This window comes from Bubalus kerabau, chromosome 14 (assembly GCF_029407905.1).
Source record: "Bubalus kerabau isolate K-KA32 ecotype Philippines breed swamp buffalo chromosome 14, PCC_UOA_SB_1v2, whole genome shotgun sequence".
Lineage (NCBI taxonomy): Eukaryota > Metazoa > Chordata > Mammalia > Artiodactyla > Bovidae > Bubalus > Bubalus kerabau.
Genome location: NC_073637.1, coordinates 1,166,531 through 1,190,470, shown reverse-complemented (window position 1 = coordinate 1,190,470; position 23,940 = coordinate 1,166,531). Strand labels below are relative to the sequence as shown.

General features: G+C 42.9%; 1 long non-coding RNA gene across 1 annotated transcript; it reads left to right on the top strand.

Moving 5' to 3' along the window:
* The first annotated feature begins 2,746 nt into the window (after positions 1-2,746).
* On the top strand, positions 2,747-22,599 carry LOC129627152 (uncharacterized). Its single transcript, XR_008702450.1, has 3 exons — positions 2,747-2,948; positions 13,169-13,286; positions 22,297-22,599. It is a non-coding gene; the product is annotated as an uncharacterized LOC129627152 (long non-coding RNA).
* The last annotated feature ends 1,341 nt before the right edge of the window (positions 22,600-23,940 follow it).

Below are 23,940 nucleotides of genomic sequence, written 5' to 3'. Positions count from 1 at the left end.
GTATCATTTTGCTACTTTATCTAGTTTTTAAAGTCCGTCTAGTCATCTACTGATTACAAAAGATAATCTAATCTTCCAGTGTGCTGAGTGATGGGGCTTAAAAAAATACAGGAAAAACAAATAAAGTTCAAAACTAAAATGAATAGCAGGCATCAAACTCCAGTCCATCTTACAACTTATATATACTTTTAATACTAGAGACAGCAGAAGCAGAAGATCTTTTAAAACTAAAACGGGAAAGTTAAAAGATGGCCAGAAGTGAAGTGAAATGAAGTCTCTCAGTCGTGTCTGACTCTTTGTGACCCCATGGACTGTAGCCTACCAGGCCTCTCTGTCAATGGGATTTTCCAGGCAATAGTACTGGAGTGAGTTGCCATTTCTTTCTCCAGGAGATCTTCCCAACCCAAGGATTGAACCCAGGTCTCCCGTATTGTAGGCAGACGCTTTACCATCTGAGCCACCAGGGAAGTCCTAAAAGATGGCCAGAGTCTGGACTTTAAAAAAAAAAAATCAGGTTGAAATTCCAGCCTCGTTTCCCTGTTCCATTAAAATGTGTTCAGGAAATGCTCTAATATCAGGGATCAGAGCTCTGATGGAGCAAAGGTGTTTTAATTAACATGGTGTGGGCATATAGACTGTCTTACAAGGTAGTTTTTCTCAGCAAAGATAAAGATGAAAATTCCAGACTTACAAAACATAGGCGATCCATATTAAAGAGAGAGAGAGTTGTAAACAATCACTTTTACCGTATGGTTCACAAGAAGGAAGAGGGTACTTATCTCCGTATAGAAAATCTAATGAAGGAAATGCCTGGATTCCTCAGCCCCCGGGAGACACTTGAGTATTTAGGAATTAATAAGGAACAGAGAATTTCTGACAGATCCAAAACAGCACACAGGAAGCCTCCTGTTAAATGCTTCCTGAAAACTAATTACCTTATTTTCCTGACAGTTTCAAAGCATTTGGGGAGAGGGGGGTAGAGGAGGAACCTCTTATTTCACTAAATAAAAGGCAACACTGTAAGAAGAACTGCATCTTAATTATCTTTTATTTTCAGCGACATCCTTGCAAGCCTGCCCACTTAAACTTTTACATCACTTTCCTATCTTATTACCTCTATGTTGTGGTTTGGTACTTCAAACAAACACTTTTTTTTTTCCTTCTTCTTATGGAGGAAGAAGATGGTATTGATTTGCTTAAAAGTACGGATTGGGGAAAAAAAAAAGGATGGAGGGAAATCATTATCTTGAGGAGTAAATGGTTCTTAATAACAGAACTACGGATTTATCCATCCCTTTGACTGTTAGCATGCCACTAAAGGCTAAAAGAAGGCTCAAGAGGGAGGTTAACATCCCCCTCGTCAAGTGTTTGTTTCCTTGCTCCTGCGGTATTGGCTTTGCCAAGTAACCCAATTCCCGTACATAAACGTTACAGGTCTCTCCAAACTACTTCTATAAAATAAGATATTGTTTGACCAATCTTACCGAGCAGTCATTTATTTCTATAGCTGCTGGTCTGCTCTGCTGCTCTGTCTGCCTACATTCAGAAGGGAACAAAAATTCAAAATTTCATTTATTCTGGGCCCAAAACCAGACCTTTTGTCCTTCCTAGATATTTTGCAATTTCGAGTTGACTCCTCTGCCTAAATTAGTGGCATATGTATGCTTTTGTTCTTTTAAGAAAGAAAGAAAGAAAAAACCACCCCTTATTCTCTTATTGAGGAAGGCAACTAATTCTGAAAAAAGCCTCTAGAAAGATGTTAAAATGTCTTGAAATGTTTAACAGAACCTTATTTCTGAGGCTATGGATGAACCTCCCCGAGGTACCCCAGGGCAAACACACGGAGCGTCCAAGGGGGCAGAGGGGAAAGCCTCGAGGAGGCATATGCAGACTTCGCAAAACTGACGGGAGGGAGGAGAGGGGACAACTTTCAGGACTAGAAACAGGAAGCAGTCCAGATGCTGCGATGCTGCCCGCACCCCCGCACCCAGCCCTCCGTGCATCGTCCCCCCGGCAAGCAGCCGCGTGCTCCACCCACAGCCCCCAGTGGCCCGGGAGCACCACACGCCCCTGCGGTGCCGACCGAGCCCCAGGGCTGGGCCGAGGGCAGCGTGCAGGGAGCGCGGGCCACACTCGAACAGGTTGCTCGGCGCAGATTCGGGACCGAGAGGGTTAATCCAGTCCGTGCACACAGTCCGCCCAGCGCCAAACTCGGGCTCCCCCGCCGGCCCGCCACCCACCCCGAGAAAGCCCGGAGACACCCCTCCACAGCACAGCGCCCAAGGCTTTTGTTTTGTCGGAGACGAGAATAACGATCCTTGAGGAGGAGGTGCCACAGCTGCTCGTGGCTCTTCGGCACAGGCTTAGACCGAGGAGCGGGCAGCCGCCGCGGCACCTCCTCATTCCCCACTCCCAAGTCCTTTTCCCGCTGAGCAGGACGGGAAGGGGCCTGCACGACCCGGGGCTCACCTCACACATCGGGGCCGGGCTCCCGGGGGGCTGCGGCGCCGGCCGGGGGCAGCCGCAGGTCCCTCAGGTAAACAGAGCCAGCGAGGACCACCAGCGTGCGCCTCCGAGCGACCTAGAGCTTTCGCGATGGCCGCGGTACATGCGCACGCACGTACGGCGCAGGCGCGCTGCGCACGCTCGGCCGAGCGCTCCTAGTTTGAGCCCAGCTTCTGGATACCCGTCTGCAGGTTTCGTTACTCTTGACCTTGCGCCGAGGCTGATGCCCGGCCCTGTCCTGCTCCGGCCGAGTCGTCGCGTGCTCTGGAAGCTTTTCTTAAATGCCCTGAGTCCCCTTTGCAAAGCTCTCCCTCCCTTCCCTGCTGAGACAGTGCAGCGACTCTCATCACTCAAGCCTGGAACGCTATTATTGAGAGACCACCAAAACCTGTTTGAGAACCAGTGTGCCCCCTGGGAACCCGGGCATTGGAATTGATTAAGAGGTGGGTGCTGAGAGTGGTACTGGGTGCAGATAGAGGTAGTCAGCTTTCATATCGCAGAGCTCCAGGCTGAAGCAGCAGAGCAGATACCCTCTTTACCAACACCCACTTGAGTGAGCAGGTGGGGCTTGAGGTTATTGGTGACATGCCCCATCTTCTGTTCTTTGAGAAATGTTTCTTCTCTCTTTTTCTTCGTAAGTGATTTTATTTTTTTCTACCTAAGCTATTTCAGAACTTAAAGATTCCTTAGAAATCATCTAAACCTAACCTCTCATTATTCAGACGTGGAAAAGAATGGTCCAGAAAGGTTAAAAAGACTTAGCCAAAGCCAGGCAGCGTTTTAAGGGCTGAGTCTGGATTCACTCATTCCAAGCCAAAGCTGTTACCTTTGCCTCTATCATTTTACCTACCTTCCTTTCTCTTCCTTTCCCTCCCTTTTCAACCTAGACTTCACAGGCATCATTTTGTTCTATGGTAGCACACAGGACTTAAAGAAATACTTTGCTCTTGTAGCATAGTATGACTGTACTTAAGGTTCTTCAACTGTACACTTGCTTAAAATGGTGTATTTTAGTATAATCTTCTGTCTGAATCTTTGCCACCCCATGTTAGGAGACTGACCAAAAACAGCTATATAATCTGTGGTTTGTCCAAACCCTTGGGACACATCTCTGTGGCCTCTTTAATTATAGGCAACTATTTTATACAAAGAAAAGTGGAAGTGTTAGTCCCTCAGTCGTGTCCGACTCTTTGTGAGTGATCCAATGGACTGTAGCCCACCAGGTTCCTCTATCCATGGACTTCTCCAGGCAAGAATACTGAAGTGGGTTGCCATTCCCTTCTCCAGGGGATCTTCCCGACCCAGGGATGGAACCCAGGTCTCCTGCATTGCAGCCAGATTCTTTACTGTTTGAGCCACCAGTGAAACAATCTGTTTTGAAGATGCTCCCTAAATGATAATAAATACTGAGCTTAGACAGTCATAAATATCGTTTAATGTCAGAAGATGAGCTATGCGAATTGCACCATAAAGGGGATCTGAAATGACATTTTCAATTTTGTTAATAAATACTAATGCAGTAATACTTTCTTAAAAAAAAAAATAACATTGATCCATAGGCTGATTCTTATCAAGTCATTGTGTCTTGTGGAGCCAACACTGCCTCTACTGAAGGTGAGTGAAGCAGCTAAGAGCATTTATGAAAAGCAGTATAGACCTGCTTCGGGTACTTCTAGATCCCTTGTACCTTCAGATCCTCTAGAGATGTGCTGCTCTCGCATTTTTATGCAATTTACACATGGTCTTGTGAAAACTGTCAGGCATAGAACATATCTTGGCTCCTAGTGGGAGGTGGAAATGATGTAGAAATTATCGTTGAATGTGTCAACATGATCACATCTCAGAAATAGACCACTGAGTGAAAGAAGCGAACTACAAAGTATGTAAATTATGATAGCTCTTTAAAACAGTCACACTGTTTACAAGGCCAAACATGTATATATAATAAGCAAAAAAAGTGGACAAGTAGACAGCACACTAAATTTTATGACAGTGGATGCCTCTAGGCAGGCAGGGTGGGAAATGAGATCTGGGCAGCATGTAAAACAGGCTTCAACTCTTAATCACACACATGAAGCAAAATGTTAACATTTTTAAAAATCTCTGCAGGGAGAAAAGGGTGTTTCTTAGGCAAGTCTGTAGACTTTTCTTTATGGTTGAAATGTTTCCTTTAAAAATAATGTTGAGGGGCTTCCCTGGTGGTCCAGTAACTAAGATTCCACCCTCCCAATGCAGAGGACCTAGGTTTAATCCCTGGTCTGGGAACTAGTGAAAGACAGGGAAGCCTGGAGTGCTGCAGTTGATGGGGTTTCAGAGTCACACACGACTTAGCGACTGAAGAACAACTGGGAACTAGATTCCACAAACTGCAACTAAAGATCCAAGATCTTGTGTGCTGCAACTAAGATCCAGTGCAGCCAAATAAATATTTTTAAAAGGAATTTAAAAAAAATTTTAAATGAAAGTAATGTTAAATTTTCAAGCACATTGAGCCCATGTGCTCACCGTGAACACAATGTGAATGGTGGTGTTCACTGGGGGATCAGCAGTCACACTGATGAAGGGCTGAACAAGGAGAGGTCCAGAGGATGCTAGTTGAGAGGATCAATGAAAGGGACCTTATTTTCAGGGATAAAAATATTCAGATCTAACAGGGATAAAGTGTCGGGCTCTCTTTAATCCCATCTTTCTTTCATTTAATGTTATAACCACCAATAGAAAGTCTTTAGGGCTTCCCTGGTAGCTCAGGAACTTCACCGAGACCCAACACTCTCCCAGGGAGTTGTTAAAACTGGTCTCTTTCTGGATGAACCCATTTTGAAACCATCCATGTTAACCGGTAATACATGGTAATTCAGTAATGCATCTACTTACCTCCCCCAGGCCTCCACCCCTGCAAAAGTCTTTGTTTATTCATTTTACGTACAACCTGATCATAAAACATACAACCATACTTAAAACCACTGGGATGGAATTCAGACACCATAAGTTTCAATTTGGCCACTTACTGATCCTTTGTCAACTCTAAAGAAAGCAGCAACCTCTATGAGCTTTACTTTTCATTTTCTTTTTAAACGGGAGATATACGAATGCTGCCTATTTCAAAACAATGAAACAATATAAACATAGGGTTTACATTTATTTACCTTGGAAGAGAGTACATTTTTATGTATTTTAGAGAACGTGAGATAATGAGAAAAGTCTTCTTTTTTGAATTTGGTTAGCTGCTGCCCATAAGAACTGTTTTACACTAACCAGATGTCCCTTCTGAAATGTTGTTTTTCTCCAGCATTAGTTTATAGTTCTATACCAGTAGTTATTTCTACATTGTACTTTCAAATCCTCCTCATTAGATTTCTTTTTTTTTATTCTTGCATTCTCACTCTGCCTCTCATTACATGGTAGATGCTTCATAAATTTCATTAATGAAATTAGACCAGATTGAAAAATTCCCCAAATTTGGAGTTATCCTTATTCAGGCATGCCATCTGCTGGTTCCCTGGTGTATCTGTTAGTCGGCCTGAATTCCTTAATCCAATCAAGTACAATTCATGTGGAAGCATTGCTGAGTTTGTGTGTTGGGCAATTTTCCCACGTTCTTTCACTTCCTGTGTGCAGGTGCTATTCTTTCACTGAACCTCTCCAGAATTGTTTTTCCTGCAACCTTCTTTTACCTGTTGGCCACTCTAAAAACCCGGAGAAACGGAGTTTACGTTTCAGAACCCCGGTGTGACCAGAACGATATAACTGGGCATGCTCAGTAGGTTGGCCTGATTTGGAACATACTTACAGCTTGAAAGGGGGCATTTAATGCTGTTTGTTTCAGGATTGGCTGCATATTCGTCCTGGCACTCTATTGAGAGATGGCAGCCTTTCCCACCCTCTGGGCCCTCCCACTTTTCCATTTTGTCCCCGTGCCCAAATTTGGAGCCAGCCCTCCAGGATCTCCCAGCCAATCAAGAGACCACACATTGTTGCCTAAGAGACCCCGGATGCCAGCGAAAAGATTTATAGGTAGTGATTGGCCTACTGGAAGGGGTGGGGGCTAGACGGAGTCACAGAAACAGGAGCTATGGCAACACCAGCGCTAGAGGCTTGAGGAGAAAGACTTGAAGAGAAAGCCTTAAAGAGGTGAGAGCAGTGATCGGTGCATGAAAAAGATGGAGACTCTTTTGAGAGCTCTTCTCTCAGGTCCTCCTGGGCTTCTCACGAGCCTTGGCAGTGACCCCGGGAATTACATTTTGCTGTGTATTAGCAGTTAAATGACCAGGTGCATCGTATATATGAAATTAACAACCAACAAATAATTACTTCTGTGCTTATCAAAGCACTAGGTCTTTGCATTGTCTTATAGTTTCTCTTTGTTTCCACCTCGTTGAATATAAGATGAATTCATATTTAAATCTAGATCAGATTAGATCAGATCAGTCGCTCAGTCGTGTGCGACTCTTTGCGACCCCATGAATCGCAGCACGCCAGGCCTCCCTGTCCATCACCAACTCCCGGAGTTCACTGAGACTCACGTCCATCGAGTCAGTGATGCCATCCAGCCATCTCATCCTCTGTCGTCCCCTTCTCCTCTTGCCCCCAATCCCTCCCAGCATCCGAGTCTTTTCCAATGAGTCAACTCTTCGCATGAGGTGGCCAAAGTACTGGAGTTTCAACTTTAGCATCATTCCTTCCAAAGAAATCCCAGGGCTGATCTCCTTCAGAATGGACTGGTTGGATCTCCTTGCAGTCCAAGGGACTCTCAAGAGTCTTCTCCAACACCACAGTTCAAAAGCATCCATTCTTCGGTGCTCAGCCTTCTTCACAGTCCAACTCTCACATCCGTACCCTATTTCCTGATCATTTCCTGGCAGTCTCTATTTCCTTCTCTGATGATACTGCAGCGTACAATGGGTGAGCTGTGTGTTAGTGGAGAAACTCAACAGTGTTCTGCTCTGTAAACGCCAAATAAAAACCCGATTATCCTGAGTCTAACCCCAATGTTCGGTTCCTAATGTTGAGTTGTACCTTCTTTGCCACTAGCTTTAATCCTTAAACCACCTCACCTCCACTATTGTGTTCATTCATTCCGCTGATTGAGACAAGGTTTTATTGAGCACCTACTGTGTACTACTGAGTTTAGGATTCAGGTGAGCACATTCAGAAAACCACATTAGCAGAGAAGCACCAGTTTTGTACCACATTCTCTGATCTGAAGTTCAGTGTGTCTGTACAGATAGTGCATGAAGGGAGAGGAAGGAGGATGAACCAAAAAGGTAAATTCATGGTGCACCTAGATCAGCATGCTAAGGATTCTGTAGCCCTTACTGAGTCTCTGAAGGTTTTTGAGCTGACAAATGACAAACAGACCTTTAAAAAAATACTTCCCTGAATAGAGTAGTGGTTAGCCAAAGTTGGGGAGGAGGGAAGTGTGGAGATATTGATCAAAGGGTACAAACCTTCAGTTATAAAAGGAATAAGTTCTAGAGACCTTATGTACAGCATGGTGACTATGTGGTGATGGTGGTGGTAGTTTAGTCGCTAAGTTGTGTCCCACTCCTGCAACCCCATGGACTGTAGCCCACCAGGTTCCTCTGTCCATGGGATTCTCCAGGCAAGAACACTGGAGTGGGTTGCCATTTACTTCTTCAGGGGATCTTCCTGCCCAGGGATCATGGTGACTATAGTTAATAATAATATATTATATACTTGAAATTTGCGAGAAGAGTAGATCTCAAGGGTAATCACACACACAGAAGCACACACATGCACACACACGCACACATGCACACACACACAGTAACTATGGGAGGTGATGGATATGTTACATAGTTTGGTTGTGGTAAGCATCCCACAATGTGTACATATACTAAAACATCACCTTAAATATATACATTTTTTTGTTAAAAAAACCCTCTTGTAGTAGACTGTAATCTCCATTATAGGCAAGACTTGTCTTTATACCTGTAATACAGACCTAAGAAGTCTTTAGTGAAGTTGTGCAATGGTGACAGTGTGAAGAATGGCTTTGAAGATGGGATTGGAGGTGTGTTACCACTGGAACTTGACCAGAGGACCTAGCCTTGCCTTTAAGCATGACACTAGAAGCACACACTGGGGGTAAGGGCCAGAAGCCCTTTTTCTTCCCCTTTATCAAAGAAAAATTAAAGGGGAACATGCAAGGACAACCATTAAGGGGGAAAGAGGTCATGAAAAAACAACAGCCAGGTTTGTATGTAGAAGGAGGGAAGGCAACTTGCTTTGTCTTGTAATTTTTTGGTATGTTGTATGAAAGCGTCTGAGTGGTCTATACTGTGAACCAGTGTGGACATGCAGATATGCACACTGCCCATCTTCCAGAGTGGACAGAGGAAAAAACTGTAAAAGGATAATGACAAAAACCAGGGCAGGATACCTCCATTTGCCTGCTTCAGGAAGACTATTACCAAGAGGGCTCTTTTGCTCAGCCAGGCCCATCTCCTGAAAACCAAACTTTATTCAAATTGATTTGAAAAAAAAAGCCTAATTCAAATGATTTCTAGCTCTGAAGAACCAGGAAGGAAAAAAAAAACAGCAAAACCTTAGGGAGGACCTGGAAAAACTACTTTGTCTTAATCAGAAATCGTGATTAAAATCAGTCAGATTGTTTTCTACTCAAACGGGGAAAAGAGAGTTTCTGAGCTTACAACAGAAGTTTTTAACCTGGTATAAGAAAAATGTAATGTTAATATGTGGAGAAGGCAATGGCACCTCACTCCAGTACTTTGCCTGGAAAATCCCATGGATGGAGGAGCTTGGTAGGCTTCAGTCCATGGGGCCACTAAGAGTCGGACACGACTGAGTGACTTCCCTTTCACTTTTCACTTTCATGCATTGGAGAAGGAAATGGCAACCCACTCCAGTGTTCTTGCCTGGAGAATCCCAGGGACGGGGGAGCCTGGTGGCTGCCGTCTGTAGGATCACACAGAGTTGGACACGACTGAAGTGACTTAGCAGCAGCAGCAGCAATGTTAATATGAATTTTTCTAGGGAGAAGATTCATAGTTTTCATCATATCCTCAAAGAGTTTTATAGGCCTGAAAAAAATAAAATAAAAGATGGAAAACAATTGGTTTAAGGAATTCCCTGGCAGTCCAGAGGTTAGGACTCTGTATGTTCATTGCCGAGGGCCAGGGTCAATCCCTTTTTGGGGACTAAGATTTTGCAAGCCGAGTGGCTTAGCCTAAACAGATAAATAAAAATTGTTGTGTACACACAACTTCAATCAATTTAAATAGAAGAAACATCAACCATGAATAAATAGCAATAAAGAAGGAAATATGTGATTTTTAACTGAGCAGATCTAGACTCAGTGACCATGCTTTATATATTTGCCTGCTCATGTGTATTTTTATAGCAGCCAATTAATAATACTGTAATGAAATCATTTCTTACATCTTTGCAACTTAGCTGTTAGGAGCTAAGAATGTGAGGGCTCATCTGAACCTCCTTTATTTCCCCTTATTCCAGTGGAGTGGTATCAGCAGGCAACTGCAGGAAGACATTATCTATGGTTTAAAACCCTGAGGTTTTAAAACTATTGGCTTTCTCTTCAGCTCTAATTTAAACCTGAGAAGGAATATTACATGTCAAGTGAGAGTCACAAAATTTCAGATCTAGCATTTGGGGGAATCCTCTGTAAGTCCAAAACTAACGGTTAATTAAAAAAAAATGTTTTTATTTATTTGGCTGTTCCAGGTCTTAGTTGTGGCATGTGGATCAAAATATTGTCTGGGTGAATTCCCTGGTGGTCCAGGGGACCTGGGTTCTATCCCTGGTCAGGGAACTACATCCCACATGCCCTTACAAAGACCTGGCTCAGCCAGATAAATAAATAAAAATAAATTTTGTTTTAAATTGTCTTATATTTGTTGCTATAATTTTTGGAGCCCTGGGTCACGCAGGCAAATCCTGTGCAGGCTCCAGCTCAGCACCACTGCTTTGGATCTGAAACATACCTTCAGAGAGGAAGAAGGCACAAACAAACAGAAACACTGAAGCTATATACTGAAAATGCCATCCATCTGCTTTAAATATTTTTTACCTTAAAATATTTTGTTGTGCCCCCTTCAAGGACAGGCTTTGAAGAACTCTGGAAATAACAGGAAGTTCTAAGAAAGTCTGTGGTGATGCTATTTTATGTTTTTTTTAACTTTTTATTTTGTGTTGGAGTATAACCAATTAACAGTGTTGTGGTAGTTTCACATGAACAATGAAGGGTCTCACCCATACATATACATGTATCCATTCTCCCCCAGCCAGGCTGCCATTGAGCACAGTTCCTTGTGCTATATCATGGGTCCCTGTTGGTTATCCATTTTAAGTATAGCAGTGTGTACCTGTCCAAGTCAATCCTAAAGGAGATCAGTTCTGAATATTCATTGGAAGGACTGATGCTGAAGCTGAAGGTCCAATTCTTTGCCCACTTGATTCGAAGAGCCCACGCATTAGAAAAGACCCTGATGCTGGGAGAGATTGAAGGCAGGAGGAGAAGGGGATGCCAGAGGACAAGATGGTTGGATGGCATAACTGACTCAATGGACATGAATTTGAGTAACCTCCGGGAGATGGGAAAGGACAGGGAAGCCTGGCATGCTGCAGTCCATGGAGTTAGTCGGACATGACTGAGGGACTACTTGCAAAAAGTTTCAAAGCTAGTAAGTTTTAGAGCCAGGATCCAAACTGTGTAATGTAAAAAGTTTTGGTTGCAAACAACAGAAATAGATTCTAGCTAATGTGTGTGTGCTGTGTGCTTAGTCGCTCAGTTGTTTCCAACTCTTTGTTGCCCACCAGGCTCCTCCGTCCATGGGGATTCTCCAGCCAAGAATGCTGGAGTGGGTTGCCATGCCCTCCTCCAAGGACCCTTCCCAACCCAGGGATCGAATCCAGGTCTCCCGCACTGCAGGCAGATTCCTTACCATCTGAGCCACCAGGGATGCCCCTACAAGAAGGGTCTTCTAGCTAATGTAGGTGAAATTTATTGAAGGCTATCAGGTGGCTCACAAAATGGATAAGAAAGGACATGCATGCACGCTAAGTTGCTTCAGTCGTGTCTGATTCTTTGTGACCCTGTGGACCATAGCCCACCAGGGTCCTCTGTCCCAGGGATTCTCCAGGCAAGAATACTGGAGTGGGCTGCCATGGCCTCCTCCAGGGGATCTTCCTGGCCCAGGGATCAAACCTGCATCTCTTCAGTCTCCAGAATTGGCAGGCAGATTCTTTACCACTAGCACCACCAAGGAAGCCCCTCCAAGAAGAGTCTAAGAACAGCTTAACAGTCTACTCAGAGCATCTATGGTACTTTGAATGATCACCTTGGCTGTAAAGCAAGGATAAGCCAGCATCAGTTACCTGGCCTAGCTTAGTCTTATGACTGGGCAAGGGGAGGCCGCCTCGATTAACCAACCCAGCAGACCCTAAACACTGAGGGAAAAGTAATCCCTCGTGGAAATTAGAGTGCTTTAATCCAATGAAGACACACATAGGGACTTCCTTGGCTGTCCAATGGTTAGAATTGGATCATAAAGAAGGTTGAGCATTGAAGAATCGATGCCTTTTAATTGTGGTACTGGAGAAGACCTTTGAGACTCCCTTGGACAGCAAGGAGATCAAATGAGTCCATCCTAAAGGAAATCAACCCTGAATATTCATTGGGAGGACTGATGCTGCAGCTGAAGCTCCAAAACTTTGGCCACCTGATGCAAAGAGCCGACTCCTTGGAAAAGACCCCGATGCTGGCAAAGATTGAAGGCAGGAGGAGAAGGGAGGCAAAAGAGGATGAGATGGTTGGATGGCATCACGAACTCAATGGACATGAGTCTGAGCAAACTTGGAGATAGTGAAGGACAGGGAAGCCTGGTGTACTTCAGTCCATGGAGTTGCAAAGAGCTGGGCACAACTTAGTGACTGAACAACAGCAGTCATGGTTAAGACTCAACATTTCCAATACAAGGGATGTGAGTTCATCTCCGGTGGGAGAACTGAGATCCCACATGCCATGAGGCCACAAAAATGAAGGCAGACATATACAGTACTGGGTGTACTGTATATTTTCCCCAGTGTATTTTTCTCAATAAACCCAAATCTGTCCATATATAAATTCTTGGCCTTGTCCATTGTACTATTCTACTTCTTAAACATGGTAGCAAGCTAGAGCCCTTGTTAGCTAGATGTCAGAAAGTTAACAGAGGAAGAAGGAGGTCACAAGGGACAAAATGGAGTAGATCAGATTGCACAGTGATTTTATAAATACTTCTTTCTGACCAATATGGTATGTTCTTAGCTAAGAGTGATTCTGATTTTTCCCGCTTGGTCCAATGAAAATCAAACAGAGTTAAACAGACCTGGGTCTGATTCTCTGTTTCACCACCTACTGTCTGTATAACTCTGGGCAAAGCAAAGGGAGCCTCATTTTCTTCATCTGTAAAATAAGCTAAAACCCACCACCTTACCATATTGTTATGGGTTTAACTGAACAAACCTGTTAAGTGCCTGACATATAAAATACTCCCAGTAAATGTCACTCTCCCGCTAGTCCCTGTCCCAGTGCACTGAAAAAGATTATATGGTATTAGTATTTTTAGTATTCTGAAGATTGTATGATTCATTTCTTCTGAAGACATAGTTTTTCTTACAGAAGAATATCCAGTTATTTCATGATGGCATTTGCACCTCCAAAAAACACAAATGGTCCCAAAATGCAGACAAAGATGAGTACCTGGACACCCCTAAACCATCAGCTTTTGAATGACCAGGTGAGTAATAAGAACTATTGTATTAGTTGAAATCATACTTTGAAGGGAAAAAAAGCATTAAAATTTTGGTAATCAAAACATCAACAGGAATTGCTTAGGATTGTATAGTGGATAAAAAAAAAAAAACAAAATGAAGGATTTCTTCAAACATTTTAATTGAAAAAAACTGAAATACATTTAGAACAAAAATAAAGAAAACTTTAATTGCGCCCCAGTTACATTGCCAGAGGTGGCAAGAGATACAAAGTTCCTGCTTAGAAAGAAAGATCTTAGGGACTTCCCTGGTGGTCCAGTGGCTAAGACTCTTTGCTCCCAGGGCTGGGGCCCAGGTTCTATCACTGGCCAGGAAATTCAGTCCCACATACTGCAACTAAAGACCTTGTGTGCTGCAACTAAGACCCAGCACAGCCAAATAAATTAATAAACATTTTTTAAAGATTTAGATAAGAAAGCTGTGGTACATATACACAATGGAGTATTACTCAGCCATTAAAAAGAATACATTTGAATCAGTTCTAATGAGGTGGATGAAACTGGAGCCTATTATACAGAGTGAAGTAAGCCAGAAAGAAAAACACCAATACAGTATACTAATGCATATATATGGAATTTAGAAAGATGGTAACAATAACCCTGTGTACGAGACAGCAAAAGAGACACTGATGTATAGAACAGTCTTATGGACTCTGTGAGAGAGGGAGAGGGTGGGAAGATTTGGGAGAATGGCATTGAAACATGTAAAATATCATGTATGAAACGAGTTGCCAGCCCAGGTTCGATGCACGATGCTGGATGCTTGGGGCTGGTGCACTGGGATGACCCAGAGGGATGGAATGGGGAGGGAGGAGGGAGGAGGGTTCGGGATGGGGAACACATGTATACCTGTGGCGGATTCATTTTGATATTTGGCAAAACTAATACAATTATGTAAAGTTTAAAAAAAAAAAAGATTTAGGAGATGAGAAGGAGGAGTGTCTACCAGCTCCCCTTCACCTCCATATCCAACTGGTTTTCAGGTTCTGTGAGTCTTCCTCCGAGGTCTCTTCATCCAGACCCCTTTTCTCCTTTGACTTGTGCACATCCAGCTCCACGTTCTCAGTTCACACACTCACCCCCCTTTGCCTGGCACATTGCAGTAACCCCTCAGCTGGTTTCACTGTCTCTAATCCATCCTCTATTCTGGTCCCAGAATGATCTTTCTAAAATGCCAAACTAATCCTATGAAGCAAGAGATAACAGACTGTTCCAAAGAATAAATTCCACCCTACCCACCATGCATAGCACTGAGGACCCCTTCATGTGTGTTAGTCACCGAGTCATGTCCGACTCTTGGAGACCCCATGGACTATAGCTGGCCAGGCTCCTCTGTCTGTGGGATTCTCCAGGCAAGAATACTGGAGTAGGTTGCCATGACCTCCTCCAAGGGATCTTCATGACCCATGGATCGAACCCAGTGTCCTTTATATCACCTGCATTAGCAAGTGAGTTTTCTTTTTTTAATTTATTTGGTTGCAATTTTGTTGAAGCATGTGAACCCTTAGTTGAAGCATGTGGGATCTAGTTCCCTGACCAGAAATCAAACCCAGGCCCCCTGCATTGGGAGCATGGAGTCTTAGCCCCTGGACCACCAGGGAAGTCCCAGCAGGTGAGTTCTTTAACACTGGCTCCACCTGGGAAGCCTGAAAAGCTTTTGTCAAATTTTATGAGAATTTCTAGGGAATTCCCTGGTGGCCCAGTGGCTCAGTCTGTGCTCCCAATGCAGGGGGCTGGGTTCCATCTGCGTTCAGGAAACTAGATCCCACATGCCGCAAGAGTTTGCATGCTGCAGCTAAAGAACCCACATGGCACAACTAAGACCCAGTGCAGTCAAATAAATAAAAATGTTTAAAAATTTCATGATTATTTCTAGATGAGCAATGATAAGAGAAATAACAATTTCTATTAGAAATGATATTTATTTTGTTGTTCAGAACTCCCATTTTATCACCCACCCCGCCCCCCCCCACCATTTTTAGTTTGGTTTAGTTAGGTTCTAGTTTGGAGTAAAACTATTTTCAAAAATCTTAGCCTGCCATATGTAAAATAGATAGGCAATGGGAATTTGCTGCATGGCTCAGGAAACTCACACAGGGGCACTGTATCAACCTAGAGGGGTGGGGTGGGGAGAGAGAGGGGCTGCCAAGTCACTTCAGTCGTGTCCGACTCTGCGACCCCATAGACGGCAGCCCAACAGGCTCCCCCATCCCTGGGATTCTCCAGGCAAGAACACTGGAGTGGGTTGCCATTTCCTTCTCCAATGCATGAAAGTGAAAAGTGAAAGTGAAGTCGCTCAGTCGTGTTCGACTCTTCGCGACCCCATGGACTCCAGCCTACCAGGCTCCTCCGTCCATGGGATTCTCCAGGCAAGAGTACTGGAGTGGGGTGCCATCGCCTTCTCCGAGAGAGAGGGGAGGGAGGTTCAAAAGGGAGGGAATATATGCATACCTATGGCTAATTCATGTTGAAGTTTGATAGAAAACAACAAAATTCTGTCAAGCAAAATCCTTCAATAAAAAAATAATTAAAATTAAAAAACTGTCAAATCACTATGTTGTACACCTGAAACTAACATTATATTGTATGTCAATTATAATTCAATAAAAATTAAATATAATACAAATAAAAAAATCTTGCACCGTGTATATACCCATATGTATGTGAATGAATGTATCAGTACTTAAGACACACACATGGAATTTGCATATGTATACAGCAAACTGATAATAGTGTGTGCACAAGTGCTCAGTCTTGTCTGACTCTTTGCAACTCCACAGACTGTAGGCCTCCAGGCTCCTCTGTCCGTGGAATTTTCCAGGCAAGAATATTAGAGTGGATCGCCATGCCCTCCTCCAGGGAATCTTCCCATCCCAGGGATTAAACCCACGTCTCTTTATGTCTCCTGCATCGGCAGGTGGGTTCTTTACCGGTTGAGCCACCAGAGAAGCCCAACTATCAATAGTGGTTTCCCCTAAAAAGTTGGACAACATGGAAGAGTGGGAGGGAAGTCTGTTGGAAGAGAGAGTTTTTGTTTTTTACCGTATACAGTGCAATGATTTTTAACAATTTAAAAAACAAATACAAGTAAAAGCGAGCAAAGAACAGTAATGCTGAGAATTAAAAAACACAGGTTCCAGATCAGCTATACTAAATAATCTCCTGCTTGACTTCAGCGAGTCTCTTATGCCTCTGATCTTTACTACCTGCCTTTGGAAATTGAGTGGCTTGGATCAGATGACCTCAAAGGCCCCTTCCAGGTCTAACATTCTGACACTGTGAAAGGGGTTAAAAATAGATACCTAAGTTTACAGCTGGGCAGACCGTGTCCATACGATAACTTCAAGGGCTTTTCTACACTTCTACAACAGGGCATTTGCCAGTGATCAGCGTAATTTTGAGGTCCTCTTTTTCTGTTTTGGCCACACTGCACAGCATATGGGATTTTAGTTTGCTGGCCAGGGATAGAACCCAGGCACCCTGCATTGCACGCGTGGAGTCTTAAACATTGTACCACTAGGGAAGTCCCTGGTTTTTGTTTTAATTTTGCCTTTTTTCTATTCTATAGTGAAATGAAAAATATGAAACTGTTTCAGTCTAAAATAAACCTCATAGGAGTTTAACTTCACAAGAGGCTTTAAGCAGAGGGATTGAATTCAAATGTAGATGCCAAAATTATAGCATCCTCATATTACAAGATAATTCAGACCTTGTGAAAACGTTGAGAGGAGGAATGTTTTATAAGTATGTATTTCTTTGCTGTCTAGTGTAGGTTTTTTTTTTCTATCTAGTGTTTTAATTGAAAGTGATCAACATTTCTTTTTTTTTTTTTAATATGGTTCACACATGTAGTACAGTACACATGTAGTTATAAAGGGTGTTCTGAGCAAAAGCACCTAACCACCATCCATCGGTCATAATTTGGGAGCCCCAAAATGTCTGATGCCTCCATGGGAATGATGTCATATGCTGAAATATGCAACCACAGTGTCAACAGACTAAAATAACAACCATGGGATTTTGACTTAACAGCAGGCTCTGAATAAACTGTGATGTGAGTAAACTGTGATGTAAACCAACTGCAACATTCTTCAAGGAAAGACGATTCTCTCTAATGTTTTCCACTTGAAGTGATACTGTTTCCGGGCTCTTTTTTTTATTTTAATTGAAGTATGGCTGATTTACAATGTTGTGTTAGTTTCAAGTGTACAGCAAAGGGATTCAATTATACATATCTATTCTTTTTCAGATTCTTTCCCTTATGGGTGATTACACAATATTGAGTAGTGTATGTACTATAAGTAGGTCCTTGTTGGTTATTTATTTTATATATAACAGTTTGTATATGTTAATCCCAAACTCCCAATTTATCCTTCCAACCCTCTTCCAGCTTTTTAAGATCAAAAATCTGATTGCAAAGCCTTGGAATGAAGACTTGCTCCCAACCAGAGACTATAAGATTCTGAGTCTGCCTGAGGGCCTGACAGTTAAATAATTTGTTCCAAATTATACTTCTTGTCAAGGGTAGAGTCAGAACCAGATCTGAGTTTGTCTAGTGTTTCTCTTTCTGCCCATCATGCCTATCAGTTCCTACCTGACTCTAATCGCCTTTTGATGAAGAACTGGATTTGCTTGGACTCTGCTTAGACTTGGTCATTGGCCCTCTAAAGACCCTATCTCCTACCCTCTTTATTTGATTTTATTATCAATGACTGACTTTATTTATTATTTATTTATTTAAATATTTATTTTATTTATTTGTTTGACTGCACTGGGTCTTCATGATGGCATGCAGGATCTCTAGATGCGGCGTGTGGAATCTTTTTAGTTGCAGCAAGTGGAATCTAGTTCCCTGACCAGAGATGGAACTCGGGCCCCTACATAGGGAGTTTGGAGTCTTAGCCACTAGACCACCAGGGAAGTCCCCCTGCCACCTTCTTGCTGACTCTCCACACCCCTTCAAGTCGGTGCCCCTTTCTTTCTGATGCCTTCTGTTGTCATTGGACACCATGATGGTCCTCCCAACCTCCTTTTGAAAGGAGGTTGTCATCCTGGGACCTAATTGTTTTTTGTTTCCCACTGTCAGGTCAAATCATGGGCAGCAATTCATTGAGAATGTAGGGCTTGAGGTCAGAATAGGGAAGATCAAGGTTGGGGGTCAGAATAGAAAGACCATGGTTCTAGCAGGGTTTCCTAGGTGTTAGTGATAAAGAATCTGCCTGTCAATGCAGGACATGCAAGAGATGTGGGTTTGATCCCTGGGTCAGGGAGATTCCCCTAGAGTGGGAAATGGCAACCCAGTCCAGTATTCTTGCCTGGAAAATCCCATGGACAGAGGAGCCTGGCAGGCTACAGTCCATGGGGTCTCCAAGACTTGGACATGACTAAGCACAAGAGATGGGAATACCAGACCACCTGATCTGCCTCTTGAGAAATTTGTATGAAGGCCAGGAAGCAACAGTTAGAACTGGACATGGAACAACAGACTGGTTCCGAATAGGAAAAGGAGTTTGTCAAGGCTGCATATTGTCACCCTGTTTGTTTAACTTCTGTGCAGAGTACATCATGAGAAACGCTGGACTGGAAGAAACACAAGCTGCAATCAAGATTGCCAGGAGAAATATCAATAACCTCAGATATGCAGATAACACCACCCTTATGGCAGAAAGTGAAGAGGAACTCAAAAGCCTCTTGATGAAAGTGAAAAGGAGAGTGAAAAAGTTGGCTTAAAGCTCAGCATTCAGAAAATGAAGATCATGGCATCCGGTCCCATCACTTCATGGGAAATAGATGGGGAAACAGTGGAAACAGTATCAGACTTTATTTTTCTGGGCTCCAAAATCACTGCAGATGATGACTGCAACCATGAATTTAAAAGACGCTTACTCCTTGGAAGGAAAGTTATGACCAACCTAGACAGCATATTCAAAAGCAGAGACATTACTTTGCCAACAAAGGTTTGTCTAGTCAAGGCTATGGTTTTTCCTGTGGTAATGTATGGATGTGAGAGTTGGACTGTGAAAAAGGCTGAGCGCCGAAGAATTGATGCTTTTGAACTGTGGTGTTGGAGAAGGCTCTTGAGAGTCCCTTGGACTACAAGGAGATCCAACCAGTCCATTCTGAAGGAGATCAGCCCTGGGATTTCTTTGGAGGGAATGATGCTAAAGCTGAAACTCCAGTACTTTGGCCACCTCATGCGAATAATTGACTCACTGGAAAGGACTCTGATCCTGGGAGGAATTGGGGGCAAGAGGAGAAGGGGATGACAGAGGATGAGATGGCTGGATGGCATCACTGACTTGATGGACGTGAGTCTCAGTGAACTCTGGGAGTTGGTGATGAACAGGGAGGCCTGGCGTGCTGTGATTCATGGGGTCGCAAAGAGTCGGACACAACTGGGTGAATGATCTGATCTGATCTGAAGCACACTTGCACCACATGGCTTTTTAGTGAGGAACCGAGTATATTATTCAGCTGAACATACAGTCTGGAACCAGTGATTTTTCTTTAAAATCTATAAAGGTAACCCTTTGGGCCTCTGCTTATCCTCTCTAAAACAGAAAAAGTGAACCAAAAGATCCTAAGATTCCTTTTAGCCCTAAAATTCTATGACATCTGAATCTCTTGTTGTTGTTCAGTCAGCAGGTGTTTTGTTGAGAGCTTCCCCTGGAACCTGTGGATCATATAAGGGAAAGTAGGTGTAATCTACCTGGGAAGAGAAAATGAACAGAATCATCTGGTGGGCAATAGCGAATCCTAGAAAGGCCAGGTGGAGCATGGGCTGCAAGTGGAGGAGGAGTTGAGAAGAGTGAGACCAGTGGGTGCCAGAAAATTGCTGGTGCCCGAGACTTAGGAGGGGAATTAGATGCTTGATAGGACTTTGTTAGACACAAGAGAAGGGTTCAGGAAATGTGTGAATCCTGATTTTTCTCTTTTTTTTGTTGTTATTCTTTATTTTTTCTTGGCTGCACTGAGTCTTCATTGGTGCACGAGGGCTTTCCCTAGTTGCAGCGAGTGGAGGCTACTCTCTAGCTGCAGTACGTGGACTCTAGGCCGTGCAGGATCAATAGTTGTGGATCACTGGCTTAGCTGCGCCGAGGCATGTGGAATCTCCCCGACCAGGAATGGAACCTGTATGCCCTGCATTGGCAGGCAGATTCTTAACCCCTGGACCACCACGAAAGCCCTGAATCCTGATTTTTCAGTCTTCTGAAAAATTCTATAGGTTTTAAAATTTTATTTTATAGGCTCTCTTCTATTTTCCTTTTCTTTGTTTGCTTGTTTTGACCACTTCATTGGCCTGTGGGACCTTAATTGCCCAACCAGGGATTGAACCTTTGCTTTCTGCAGCAGAAACACAGAGTCTTAACCACTGGACCACCCGGGAAATCCCCTCTACTATCTCTATTATCTAGAAATTCTGAGATCATCTGTCACTGTTATTTGAGGGTCCTAGTAGCCCAAGGGGCAGTTAATTAGGAGGGAGGAGAAAATGGTATTCTTTTTCTTTTTCTCTAAAGTATAAAAAGTGTCTACCTGTGATATATGATATTCCCTGGTTAGTAGCAAAGATGGCATTTTCGGCCTTGAGGTTGTTGTTGAATCAATTATTTCAGTCTCCATTTTGCCTGCCCTTTGAAAGAAGAATTTGAGAGTCTAAAAAAAGAAAGGAAAACAGATCTGTTGGAAGCATGAAACCAGCTCCTCATCCTCCTCCACAAAAGCGAAGAAATAGCCCTGAGCTAGTTTCTAAATAGGAATAGTGCAAGAGAATTTAGAAAGTGCCAGGAGGAAGGGAAAACATGGAGCCCGATTTTGAAAGCCCACAGAGCACAGGGTGGGCGCCAGAGAGACAGTCACACCTGTTACCTGCTGTCTCTTGCTTCCTGGCTCCAGCTTGCCCTCCTCTGCCAAACCTTCTTGCTCGAGTTGTCCCTTCCTCACCCATTCAGATAGATACACATGTGACTGAAGCTCAGGAAAACACCTCTCCACTAATACGTAAATACACTCACATGGTAGCGATACATCCAAAGGATATTCATTTGTCACAAGCATATTCATTCCTTCCAGCAAGCTTGAGCACCTGTAATATGCCACATACAGCACTCTGCAGTGGAGAAGTCAAGGTGAATAAGACATAGTTTCTGTCCTCAATGGTATATAACAACAAACCTATACACTGAGCTATAAGCCCAGAGGTGCACATATGCAAACATATATGTAACGTACACCCACTGGTATGTGAACTCATGAAATAAAAAAAACAGAGCTACTCACTCATAAATTTCACAAGTTCTAATACTAGTCATGCTGAAATATTTGGAGGGAGGTTGTCCGTTTTCCAATTTTTCCTTTGTCAGTTTTGTCATTGCCTTTCATATTCCAAAAATGATTTCACTTTATAGTTCCATTCTTTTCTTATTTCTTGCCTTTAAAAAATTATTTATTCTCTAAGATGAATTGTCTCACATGGAGAAACTGAGAAAAAGGAAAGTTTGCCCAAGTTATAAATAAAGTTACCCTTTCAGGTACAAAATCTGTCTCTTTATACTCAGTTGATAAAATGGAAAAGACTGGCAATATTTAGTGATTGATCCTTTAATGATGTCTTTTTAAAAATTCATTTATTTTATTTTTGACTGTGCTGGGTTTTCATTGCTGTGTATGGGCTTTCTTTAGTTTTGGCAAGCAGGGGCCACTCTGGCTGCAGTGAGCAGGCTTCTCATTATGGTGGCTTCTCTTGTTGGGGAGCAGGGGCTCTAGGGCATGCAGGCTTCAGTTCTCGTAGCACTTGTGCTCAGTTGCACCTAGGCATGTGGAATCTTTTGGAACAAAGGATTGAGCCAATGTCCCCTGCATTGGCAGGCAGATATTTAACCACTGGACCATCAGGGAAGTCCTAATGATGTCTTTTTAATGGGTATTTTGAACCACAAAATATGAAATCATTCCATCTTTATTTTTTTAATTGTAGGTATTTGAAGAAAGAAGAGCTCTGCTTGGAAAATGGGTACCTATTTAAAGTATACTTGATTCTAAGTCAGAAAGAGAAAGACAAACACCATATGAATATCACTTATATGTGGAATCTAAACTGTGGCACCAATGAACCTACCCTCAAAACAGAAACAGACTCACAGACGTAGAGATCAGACTTGTGGTTGCCAAGTGGGAGGAGAGGAGGGAGCAGGACAGACCGGGAGTTTGGGGTTGGTAGATGCAAGCTATTACATTTAGAATGGCTAAGCAACAAGGTCCTACTGTATAGCACAGGGAACTATATCTAGTATCCTGGAATAAACCATAATGAAAAAGAACATAACAAAGGAATGTATATAAATCTATATATCCATATGTAAGTTACTTTCACACTTCCTCAAAGGAAACACAGTCTCAATGACCATTGTCCATGATCAAAGTACAGTAAGTCCGCTCTGTATGAATGAGTTCTGTTCCAAAAGCGAATTCATAGGTCCAATTTGATCGTAAATCCAACACAGTCAGCCTCGGTACCCAACTAACACAACTGGCTACACCCCGCTGTTTGTAAGCTTGCTTCCAGACATCCTGGGCTTGAAATTAAAAAACTGCTCTGCTGTACTGTAAAGTACACAAAAGCACAGCCACCTGTAGTGGATGGACACACATGACCGTGCACGCCAGACGCATGAACTAATGTGATTGGACATGCGAACACACATTCGCATCTTTGAAAGTTCGAAACTCAAATGTTTGTATGAGGGGACTTACTCTATTCCTCTCTGGCTAATGTGTATTACTCATCAAATTCCTCTACAGTTCTCATTGAGAGTCTCTTCCACCCAAGAGAACTGGAAACATGGTCATACAAAAATGTGTACACTAATGTTCACAGTGGCATTATTCATAATTGTCAAAAATGTAAACACCCAAACGTCCATTTGGTGAGAAATGGATAAACAAAATGGGGTCTAGCCAAACAATGGAACAGTGTTCAGCCTGAAAATGAAAGGCAGTTCTGTTTCAAGCTACTCATGAATGAACTTTGAAGATATTGTGCTACGTGAAATAAACCAGACACAAAAGGACCAATATTGTTTGACTCCACTTTTATGAAGCTCTTAGAATAGGCAAATTCACAGAGAAAGAAAGTAAAATACAGGTTACGAAGAAATAGGGATGTTACTTAACCGGTAGAGTTTCAGCTTGAGTTTTAAAAACAGTTCTGCAGACGGATGTGGGGATGTTGCACAACAGTGTGAGTGTGCATCATGTCACTGAACTGTACACTTAAAAATGGTTAAATTTTAAAAAGCACGGGCAAGAAAAAAGAATGAAGTACTGATATATGCTACAACGTAAACTTTGAACGTAGTATGCTGAGTGAAAGAAACCAGACACCGAAGCCATCTAGCATACGATTCCATTTACATGAAATATTCAAAATAGACAAATCCATACAGACAGAAAATAGCTGAGTGGTTTCTAGGGGCCAGGGAGCAGGGGGGGAGTGACTGACTGTAATGGGTGTGGACTTTATTTTGGGGGTAATGGAAACATTCTGAAATTAGACAGTGGTGCTGGCTTTACAGCCTGTGAATAGATGAAAATGCTGGGTGGGGTGGTGCATGAATCGTAC